This window comes from Tupaia chinensis, unplaced genomic scaffold (genome assembly GCF_000334495.1).
Source record: "Tupaia chinensis unplaced genomic scaffold, TupChi_1.0 Scaffold149780_1, whole genome shotgun sequence".
Classification (NCBI taxonomy): domain Eukaryota; kingdom Metazoa; phylum Chordata; class Mammalia; order Scandentia; family Tupaiidae; genus Tupaia; species Tupaia belangeri.
In genome coordinates, this window is record NW_006209624.1 from 869952 (window position 1) to 880331 (window position 10380).

The following is a 10380-nucleotide window of genomic DNA, read 5'->3' on the forward strand; positions in this document are numbered from 1 at the left end:
CAATACATTAATTTGATAAATATTTTTGTGAACTTTAAAATGAGGTTCATCTCTGAATTCTTTTTTTTTTTTTTTTTAGTTTTTCTTATTCTCATAGCATGTGTGAGATTGTTGGAGAGAGAAAGAGTTAGAGACAGTGAGAAAGAAAGTGAGAAATTATCCCCCAGTGGTGATGGACAAGCTGCAATTCCTTCTCCTTCATTCTCCTCTTTTTTTTTTTTTTTTGAGAATTTTTTGCTATAGGGTGTGTGCACTCAACCAAAAAGACAGAGAAAAGAGAGAGACATAGGGACAGAAAGCAAGAAATCACCCCCCAGGGGGGATAGTGATGCCGCAATCCCTTCTCCTCCATTCTCCTCTCAGGATCTTGGGCACGCACGCACACGTGCCTGGTGTGAGTTCTAAGCCACCGGGTCCAGGACGTGAACCACGGTCAACTACGTGGGAGTCCAGCGACATAGCCATTATGCTAACTACTGGTTCCCTCCTTCATTCTCCTCTTAAGATCTTGGACACATACACTCATGTGCCTGGAATGAGTTTCATGCCAACAGGTCAAGGACTCAAATCACAGTTGGCCATGTGAGAATCTAGCTGCATAACTACTATGCCATCTGCTGGCCCCTTAAATTATTTTTAGTACTGTTACCTTTGTCAAATAATTCCTCAGAAGTGTAGCAAACACTTATTTCTAAAATTAAATAGCACTGGAACTACCCACTTAAATTTAAAAATACATTTAGTTTCAGAACATTGCCTATGAACTTCAAAGTACTATAAATAGTGCATGTTAAAAATTTCCCACCTCATTTCTATAAAATATTTTATTTAAAATAACTTTAGAGAGGCTTGCAGGTGGCCTGGTGATTAAGGTCCTAGACTTCCACATGACTGACCATGGTTCAAGTCCTAGGCCTGGTGGCTTGTTTTCTCTCTCTTTCTCTCTCTCTCTCTCTGTCTCTTCCTGATCAAATTGAATAATAAACCCTAAACAAAATTAAATGAATAATTATTTGATAATAAATAATATGAAGGAAATACTTTTTTTTTCTTTTTTATGGAGAGATATTTTGCTATAGGGCATGTGCACTCACCAGTAAGACAGAGACAGAGAGAGACAGAGAGACATAAGGTGAGAAATCAGCCCTAAGGGAAGATGGCCATGCCACAATCCCTTCTCCTCCATTCTCCTCTCAGGATCTTGGGCATGCATGCACATGCGCCTGGCATGAGTTTAAACCACCGGGTCCGGGACTCGAACCATGGTCAACTACATGGGACTCTGGTGATATAGCCATTACATTACCTGCTGAGGTTTTGGCAAGAAAGTAACGCTTAGGTTGTTAAAATAATAGAACTACCAAAATGAAATTGACTCTCAATTTTGTTATCAAGGTGCTCTTAATGAGCAGATTTTCAGGTTTTAGCTAAAAAAAAAAAAAAAAAAAACAAACAAACAAAAAAAAACACAATACCATAAAAAGTTTGTAAGGTAGATTTGCTTCAAAAATTTTAGTGCGTTTAGTATTATAGTGTCCAAGCATTAATAAATTTGGAATAACAATTATACTCTTTAAGTCAGTGGAAAATTAGAATTTTACATAAACTTGAAATTGTGAAAAAAAATGTTTAAATTAAAATCTATCTTTAAAATATCCATTTTCAGTTGTTAGAAAAAAATTTGTCACTATAGTTCCAGTATGGAAAGTTAATAGGCCGGTTTCAATAAGAGATTTTTTCTTCTTTGTTTAATGAGCATTTTCATTTTCTGCCTTGGGATATTTCTTTTATTTGATGTTTATAAAAAAGAAAACAAACATAAATGCAAAAACTATCAATTTTTTTTTCTGGCCATGTTAAATACTAGAGCCATGTTGTACATTTGGAAATTGCTACAGTAAAACTGATCTGCTCAGTGAGTGAGTGAAGCAACAGAGCAAATCACAATTGTAGGATTTTAGATTCAGAAGATTGGATAAGGAAGAGAGCTCCAATTTGAAGAAACTGTCCATAATGTTATTATTTTTAAAAATGTGGTTTAGGTAATCTTGGATTGGATACTAAAATTTATTTTAATGGCTTTCTAGCATTTGGGAGTTAGGGCAGAGGATTTATTAACTGCGCACTTGGGATTTTTTGTATTTACCATTGATACTTCCTTTTTATTTACTACTAGAGGTCCTTCTCTGTTAATAGATACTTAATGGATAGGGTATTCTTTTTAATAAGAAGCCAGGTAGGAGCACTTCCAAGATGCAAATGAAAATAAAAGTAATTTTTTTTTTAAATATAGAGAAACCAATAGTTAGTAATAATATATATTTATTTATTTTTATATTACATTATTCACATATATCTTTATGATGTTCAAGATTTATTTTTTGAGCACAGTTACCATGCATATCAGCCAAGACAAAGACATTACTATACACATGAGCAACAGCAGATATTTTGTTCATTTATTTCCAGATTATTATTTTTTATTTTTTATTATTCTTATTTTTTAAACATTCACTCGATATACATCATTTGGCTTGTACAGATAATTTACTCAACATGAAATAGTTCTCTGACCAGTCCATCTGAAAATACTATACATGTTATCATCAACAGGTAATAAACCATTTCCATGTCTCACAAATAACATGCCTCTCTATTCTTTATCCTGATTTTCTTCTCTATACTCTTCCCTTCACTACCTTCCTCATCCCACACTGTCTTCGGCATCCATAACTATTTTCTCTGCTTTTATGTCCTCCAACATTTCTTTTTTTAAAAATAATTGTTTTATTTAACTTTATTTATTTATTTATTTATTTTATTTTGACCAAAGAGGGACAGCGTGAGAGGGAGAGAGAAAGCAAGCTGACAGGTCCAGGACTCAAACTGCAGTCAGCCATGTGGAGGTCTAGCACCCTCAACCTTCATGCCACCTGCTGGCACCAGGTACGCCAATATTTTAATCTCAGGCATAGAGTGCAGATAATCGGTATACATTAAGTGAATAAATGCAATATCTTTCTCTTATAACCTGTCTTGCTTCGCTAAACAATAAATCTTCCATATTCAACCATATTCTATCAAATGCCAGGGTCTTTTTTTTTTTTTTTTGGCTGAAGAGAATTCCTTGGCGCATATGCGCCATACTTTTTCATTTCATTCTTCTGTTCATGGACATTTGGATTGGCTCTATGTCTTAGCAATCAAGAATAATGCTATCAAGAATAATGCTTTAATAATCATTAATGTGCAAGAGCTTTTCTGACTGAGCATTCTCCTGTCCATTGGGTTGATACCCAGAACTGAGATTGCTGGATCAATTGGTATTTCTATTTGTAAATCTTTGAGGAACCTCTATCTTGTTTTCCCAGTGGCTAGAGCAATTTACACTCCCATCAACAGGGTAGGAGAATTGCCCTTTCACCACAACCCTGCCAAGACTTACCATTTTTTCTTTTTTTTGGAGAGGTTTTCGCTATAGGGCACATGTGCTCGCCAGACAGACAGAGACATAGAGACAGAAAGCGAGAAATCACCCCCCAGGGGGGATGGTCACGCCGCAATCCCTTCTCCTCCATTCTCCTCCCAGGATCTTGGGCATGCACGCACACGCGCCCGGCTTGAGTTCTAAGCCACCGGGTCCGGGACGCGAACCGCAGTTGACTACGTGGGAGTCCAGCGACATAGCCATTATGCTAACTGCTGGTTCCCAAGACTTAACATTTTTATATTTTAAATTTTTGCTATTTGGACAGTGGTTAGGAGGCATCTCATTGTGGTTTTAACCTGCATCTCCCTTATGATGAGGGATGCTGAACATTTTCTTATATGCTTTTTACTATTCATGTCTTCCTTAGAGATATTTTTGTTCAGTAGTTTTATACTTTGAAGTTTTAGGCTCAGATCTTTGTCCATTTTTAGTTCATTTTTGTTAATGGTGAAAGATGGGGATTCAGTTTCATCTTTCTGCAGATGGATATCCAGTTTTTCCAGCACAATTTGCTAAAGAGGTTGTCCTTTTCACACTGGATTGACTGGTATCCTTTGTCAAAACTCAGTTGGGGGTAAGCTTTGGGGTTTATTTCTGGGTATCTATTATATTTTATTGATCCACCTGTCTGGTTTTGGACCAATACCATGTTGTTCAATTTATAGTATATTTGGGGGTCAGGGAGTGAGATGCCACCCACACTCCTCTTCCTGCACAGGATTGCTTTGGAAATACAAGATATTTTATGATTCCAGATAAATTATATGATTATCTTTTCTAGATCTGTGAAGAATGTCTCTGGTATTTTGAGTGGGATTGTGTTAAATATGTAGATTAATTTGGATATCATTGCCATTTTGATAATATTAATTCTTCTAATCAAGGAACATGGGATGTCCTTCCAATTTTTTGTGTCGTTTTTAATATCTTTTTAAAGATTTTCATAGTTTTCTTTGTAAAGGTCTTTGACTTAATTAGGTTTATCCCTAGGTATCTTATACATTTTGCAGCTATTGTAAAAGGAATTCCTTTTTCAGATCTATCTACATTAGCTTGTTGTTCATATATAGAAATGCTATAGATTTTTAAATGTTGATTTTTTGTATCCTGACACTTTATTAATTTATTATTTTGAGAAGTATTTTCATGGAAACCTTTGAGTCTTCTAAGTATGTCATGATATCATCTGCAAATGAAGTATTTTCAACTCTTCTTTGCCTATTTGAATGTCTTTTATATTATTCTCTTTTCTGACTGCACTGGCTAAGACTTCTAGCACTATATTGAAAAGAAGTGGGAAAAGTGGACAGTCTAATCTAGTACCAGTTTTTAATGGAAAAGCTTTTAGTTTTTCCCCGTTCAGTATAATGTTAGTTATAGGTTTTCAAATAGAGCTTTATTTATTTATTTTTTAAGAGGTTTTTGCTATAGGGTGTGTGCACTCGCCAAAAAGACAGAGAGACAGAAAGCGAGAAATCACCCCCCAGGGGGGATGGCCACGCCACAATCCCTTCTCCTCCATTCTCCTATTGGGATCTTGGGCATCCATGTACACAGGCCTGGCGTGACTTTAAGCCACTGAGTTTGGGACTCGAACTGTAGTCAAATACATGGGAGTCCAGCAACATAGCCATTATGCCAACTGCTGATTCCCCAAATATGGCTTTTATTGTGTTGAGAAATGACCCTTCTATATCAGTCTTGCTAAGAGTCTTAATCATGAAGTGATGTTGCACTTTATCAAATGCTTTCTTTGTATCAATTGAAATGATCATATGTCTTTTATCTTTCTTTCTGTTAATATTGTGTATTATGTTTATGGTTTTGAGTATGTTGAGCCACCCTTGCATCCCTGTAATAAAGGCTACCTGGTTACGATGAATAATCATTTTTTTATATGAATATGATTTGCAAGTATCTTGTTGAAAATTTTTACATCTGTATTCATCAGAGCTATTGGTCTGTAGTTTTCCTTTTTTTGTCATGTCTTTATCTGTTTTGGGAATGAGGATGATGGAGGATTCATAGAATAAATTTAGGAGAGTTCCACCCTTTTAGATCTTTAGTAATAATTTTGAGTAGAATGAAGGTTAACCCTTAAAAGTTTTGTAGAATTAAGAAGTGAAACCATCAGGAACTGGGCTTTTCTATTTTGGGATATTATTTATTACTGATTCAATCTCATGGTTTGTTATGAGTCTATTCAGGTTTTCTATGTCCTCCTGAATCAATATTGGTTTTTCATATTTCGTGTACCTCTGCAATTGTTTCTTGTCATCTGGTGATCTATATGTTCCTTCCTAAATTCTTTAAGGTATCTCTGAGTGTTTAAAGGTGTGCAGGATTAAGCAATTGGAAATCTCTCTTCTGTTCTACCTCCCGCCTTTGCTCACCTGTACTTTGCACTGTTGTCACTGATCCTGGGTGACCCAAAGTCCCCTGTTTTTAGAGAACAGGTTCTCCTCAAACTGGGCTTCTGAGCATCAATTCAGGAACAAAGAAGAGATTGCACGGCATCCAGAAAATGCAGAAGTTCTGAGAACTCAAAGGCTAATGGGGGAGGGGGTGAACCATGGCCCTAGCTGTAAAGCCTTCCAGTCACTGGTGGCCTGCCATAAGGCAAGGCCTTTCTCTGGAATATGTGTCCTGGTGGGGCAGAGAGGGGCACAAGATCCTCTCAAAGTTGTAAGTAATGAACCTGAGAGTCCAAAGACCAATAGGGGAGGGGATGAGCCAAGGGTCCCAGCAGTAAGTCTTCCAGTGGCAGGTGACCTGCAGAAAAGCAAGGCCTTTCGCTGGAAAGCGTAGTAATAAGGTATTTTATTATTCAGCCAAGCTCTATTTGGAGTAAAAGCAGTGTCTTATAAAAAATGAATTATCTATGGGAACCAGCAATTAGCATAATGGCTATGTCGCTGGACTCCCACGTAGTTGACCGCGGTTCGTGTCACGGACCCGGTGGCTTAAAACTCACACCGGGCGTGTGTACGTGTGTGCCCAAGATCCCAAGAGGAGAATGGAGCAGAAAGGATTGTGTTGTGACCATCCCCCCTGGGGGGGAGCGCATGTGCCCTAACAAAAACCCCTCAAAAAAAAAAAAAAAGAATTATCTAGATTTATTTAGAAATTTCTATTTTATGAGCAAATATCAAGTTTAAATGAATCTTATATACAGTTTCACACATTTTTATCCTTTCCTATCTTTTTTACTATTACTCTTTAAAATGGGCTCCACACCTGTGTCTTATTTTCAGGTGCTGGTTTCCTCAGTTACACAAAAATTGAATTTAAAAGTATTGTCAATTTAATATCAAAATATGTATGCACTTGAGGCTAAAATGAGGTTTATTAAGTAACATCTTAGTAATTACTGATAAATGGTTTGCCAGAACTCTAGTAGGAGAAAAAAAAATGCACTGAATGAGTAGGTGAGAGAAATAGTGAAAACTTGCTACTTTTGCTCTGTAGACATCTTTTTGATTGTTGGTTCTACCTTGCTATGCAGCTTTTAAAACATGAAACTCAGAGAATAAAATATTTTGTAGAGTAAAAAAAAAAGAATTACAATTATAAAATCACAGAAAATATTTAAATGACCAATTACGAAGAGACTAGAATCCATTTTGGAAATATGTTCTCTGTCTTTTAAATATTACTTCACCATCACATTTTCCCATAGGTTCCCATACCCATTCTTTCATGGACATTATGGGCAATAAATGGACAGAAGGCAGGAAAAGGAAAATTCTGAGGTTTTATTGAAGGACTACACTTTATTGATAGGATGGATGATTTCCACTTTACTTCTTTGCTTATCAAATGAGCAGGAAGAATAACAGAGTCTCAAAATAGTTAAAAATCACATCTGAAACTAATAATGTCACAATTAATGATTTAAATGAAAAGCTCAAATAAAAAGGAAGAAAGTAATCTAGCATACTAGTATATTTACCTGTATTTAAAACAATAAACTGGAAGTATAATAAAAATTCAATGCAAAAATGATGAGTTTAAACTAGAAATTTAATTTATATTATTTTAAATAGTAAATAAAATTTTCAGTTCAAAATCTTGAATTTCATGTCTTTTCATAACTTGTATCTTGTAATTTTTAACCTCAAATTTAAACAAATTAACTTTTAATATTTCCTCTTGTAGAAGGAAAATGTTTACTACACTGAAATAGCTTTTTGCTTTCAGCTGAAATGATATTACCAAAAAAACATAAGTTATATAAACTAAATATATTTCAATGAAGAGCCATTTTAAAGTAATTTCTCTAATAAACAGTGAAATAAATTGCAAAAGATTGCAAAAGATTTTGTTAGAGAAGTTAATTGTACAATTTTGAAATATAGCAGAAATAACATCTGTGTGCAATATATATATTAAAATATCAAAAGTATGGATAAGCCATGAAGTTTTTATGGACCACACATGTGGAGAATTTAAATGAATGCCTATAAAATTATGATTGCACTCCAATACTAAAAGTCTGAATTTAAAAATGTCGATATCTGGGCCGGCAGGTGCCATGGTGGTTAAAGGCTCTAGACTTCCATATGGCCAATCATAGTTCAAGTCTCTGGTCTGGTGACTTCCTTTTTCACTTTCCCCCTCTCTCTCTGCTTCTCTCTGGTCAAACTGTAAAATAATAACAAAGTGAAGGTAAAATAATTATTTAAAAAATGTAGATACCCCTACATCTAATATACTATTCTAATACATAAATAACCATGACCAGATATTTATGGGAAAAAATGAGGGGAAAGATTTTTGTTTACACTGTTAAATTTACAATCTATAAATTATACTGTTTGTAAATTAGGAGACAACTGCCACTGGGTTATAGTTCCTTTAACTTTGTGATAGCCAACTTTGGAACTTGAAAAGGAACTCTGAGGAATACTTGCTGATACAGCAGAAACTTATAGTTGGGTGGTGGGCTTCTGATTCATGAAGAGCTTTTCATGAGGGCAGGAAACTATGTATCAGGAGAAGCAGGGTTTTGGTTTTCAGATGGCAAACTGGACAACTGTCCTGCTAGAGATGAAAGCTGATTTAGAGGGTTGTGTGTGTGTGGAAGTGTGGCCTGATGGTTTTAACAAGATGAAGATGAAATCGGAGCTGGGCACGAGCAGTGGACACTGTTCCCCTGAGAGCCAAAGATGGTAGTGAACGTGTACTCGACCTCAGTCATCAATGATAACCTAGGTTGACATGACATGTTGGCCTACATCAATGAATCTCTGCAACTGAATCTGAGAAAATCAAACAGTTGTGTTTAGGGGCAGCTTATTGTCAGTTTATGGACATGCCTCGAAATAAGTGAAATTCCAAGCAAAGCTAGAACTGGAAAACATCCAGAACTTCAAAATACTACAGGCAGGTTTTAAGAGGATGGATGTTGACAAAATAATTACTGCGGACGAATTAGTAAAAGAAAAGTTTCAGGGCAATTTTGAATTTGTGATTCAAGAAGTTTTTTGATGCAAACAATGATAGAAAAAACTACGACCCTATAGCTGCCAGACAAGGTCAAGAGACTACAGTGGCTCCCTCCTTTGTTGCTTTGGCTTTGAGTAAACCGAGGCAACCTCTTAGCTCTAGCAGTGCAGCTGCAACTCCTAAGGCTGGCCCAGGGGTGGTGCAAAAAAATCCTGGTGTGGGCAACACGGATGATGAAGCAGCCAAATTTATGCAGCAGGTCAACATATTGAAACTTACTATGGAAGACTTGAGAAAAAGAGATTCCTACTTTGGAAAGCAAAAGAACATTCAATTGATTTTTCAGGAGAATGAGGGAGAAAATGACCCTTCATTGCAGTAGACTGTAGACATTGTCTATGCCACAGACAAAGGCATTGTGATATCTAATGAAAGGGGCCCACGGGAGGAACAAGAAGAGTATTAACAGCCTGGACCAGCAGAGCTACATCTGAATTCTTCACTCCAAATCATGTGCGTAACTGTAAAATACTCCTTTTTTTTTTTTTTTGGAGAGATTTTCACTATAGGGCGCGTGCTCTCGCCAGACAGACAGAGAGAGACATTAGAGACAGAAAGCGAGAAATCACCCCCCAGGAGGGATGGTCACACCGCAATCTCTTCTCCTCCATTCTCCTCTCGGGATCTTGGGCACGCACACATGCCCGGCGTGAGTTTTAAGCCACTGGGTCCGTGACACGAACCGCGGTCGACTACGTGGGAGTCCAGTGACATAACCATTACGCTAACTGCTGATTCCCTAAAAAACTCCCTTTTATTATTCTTAGAGGATTCACTGATTTCTTTCTTTCTTTCTTTTTCTTTTTCTTTCTTTTCTTTCTTTCTTTTCTTTTCTTTCTTTTTTTTTTTTTATAGAGCATTTTTAACAAAAAAAAATCTCATTGGTTCACCTGAGGAACAAAAAGCTGAGCATGGGGCTCCCCACACTGATGCTCCTGGAGAAGGTTTTTTTTGTACTAACTGAGGTGGTGACCTCAGTAGAGAAACATAAATACTTGCTGGAACCATGCAGTTAACACAAGCTGAGTATGAAAGAACTGCCCCTCAGGCCTAGAGCAAGGACTGGGCTGAGGAGAACTGTTTGCAAGGTCAACAGTTTTACGAGTTCTGGACCTCACTTCCATTGTGTTACTGTACTGGCCTGCACTCAGTTTCTCTGCCATGGGCCTTATTGCCATACCCCGGTACCCCATAAAGGCACCCCAGCCTTACTATAACTTTTACAATAATCCTAAAAGAATGCAGATCCACTAAGGCGGCAGCTGCGTAAGGCGGCGGCTGCAAACAGGAGTTACTCCCATTAGACTCATCCCACCCTCCTGGAAAATGTCAATAAAGAATGCTACATTCACTTCTCCTACTGGGGATTACTAATGGGCGAA

General features: G+C 36.8%; 2 pseudogenes; one reads left to right on the top strand and one right to left on the bottom strand.

The window, feature by feature from the left end:
* Positions 1-8314: 8314 nt before the first annotated feature.
* The window catches only part of LOC102480043 (zinc finger protein Pegasus-like), a 78212-nt pseudogene continuing 76146 nt past the window's right edge, over positions 8315-10380 (bottom strand).
* On the top strand, positions 8659-9404 carry LOC102476656 (microtubule-associated protein RP/EB family member 1 pseudogene; annotated as a pseudogene).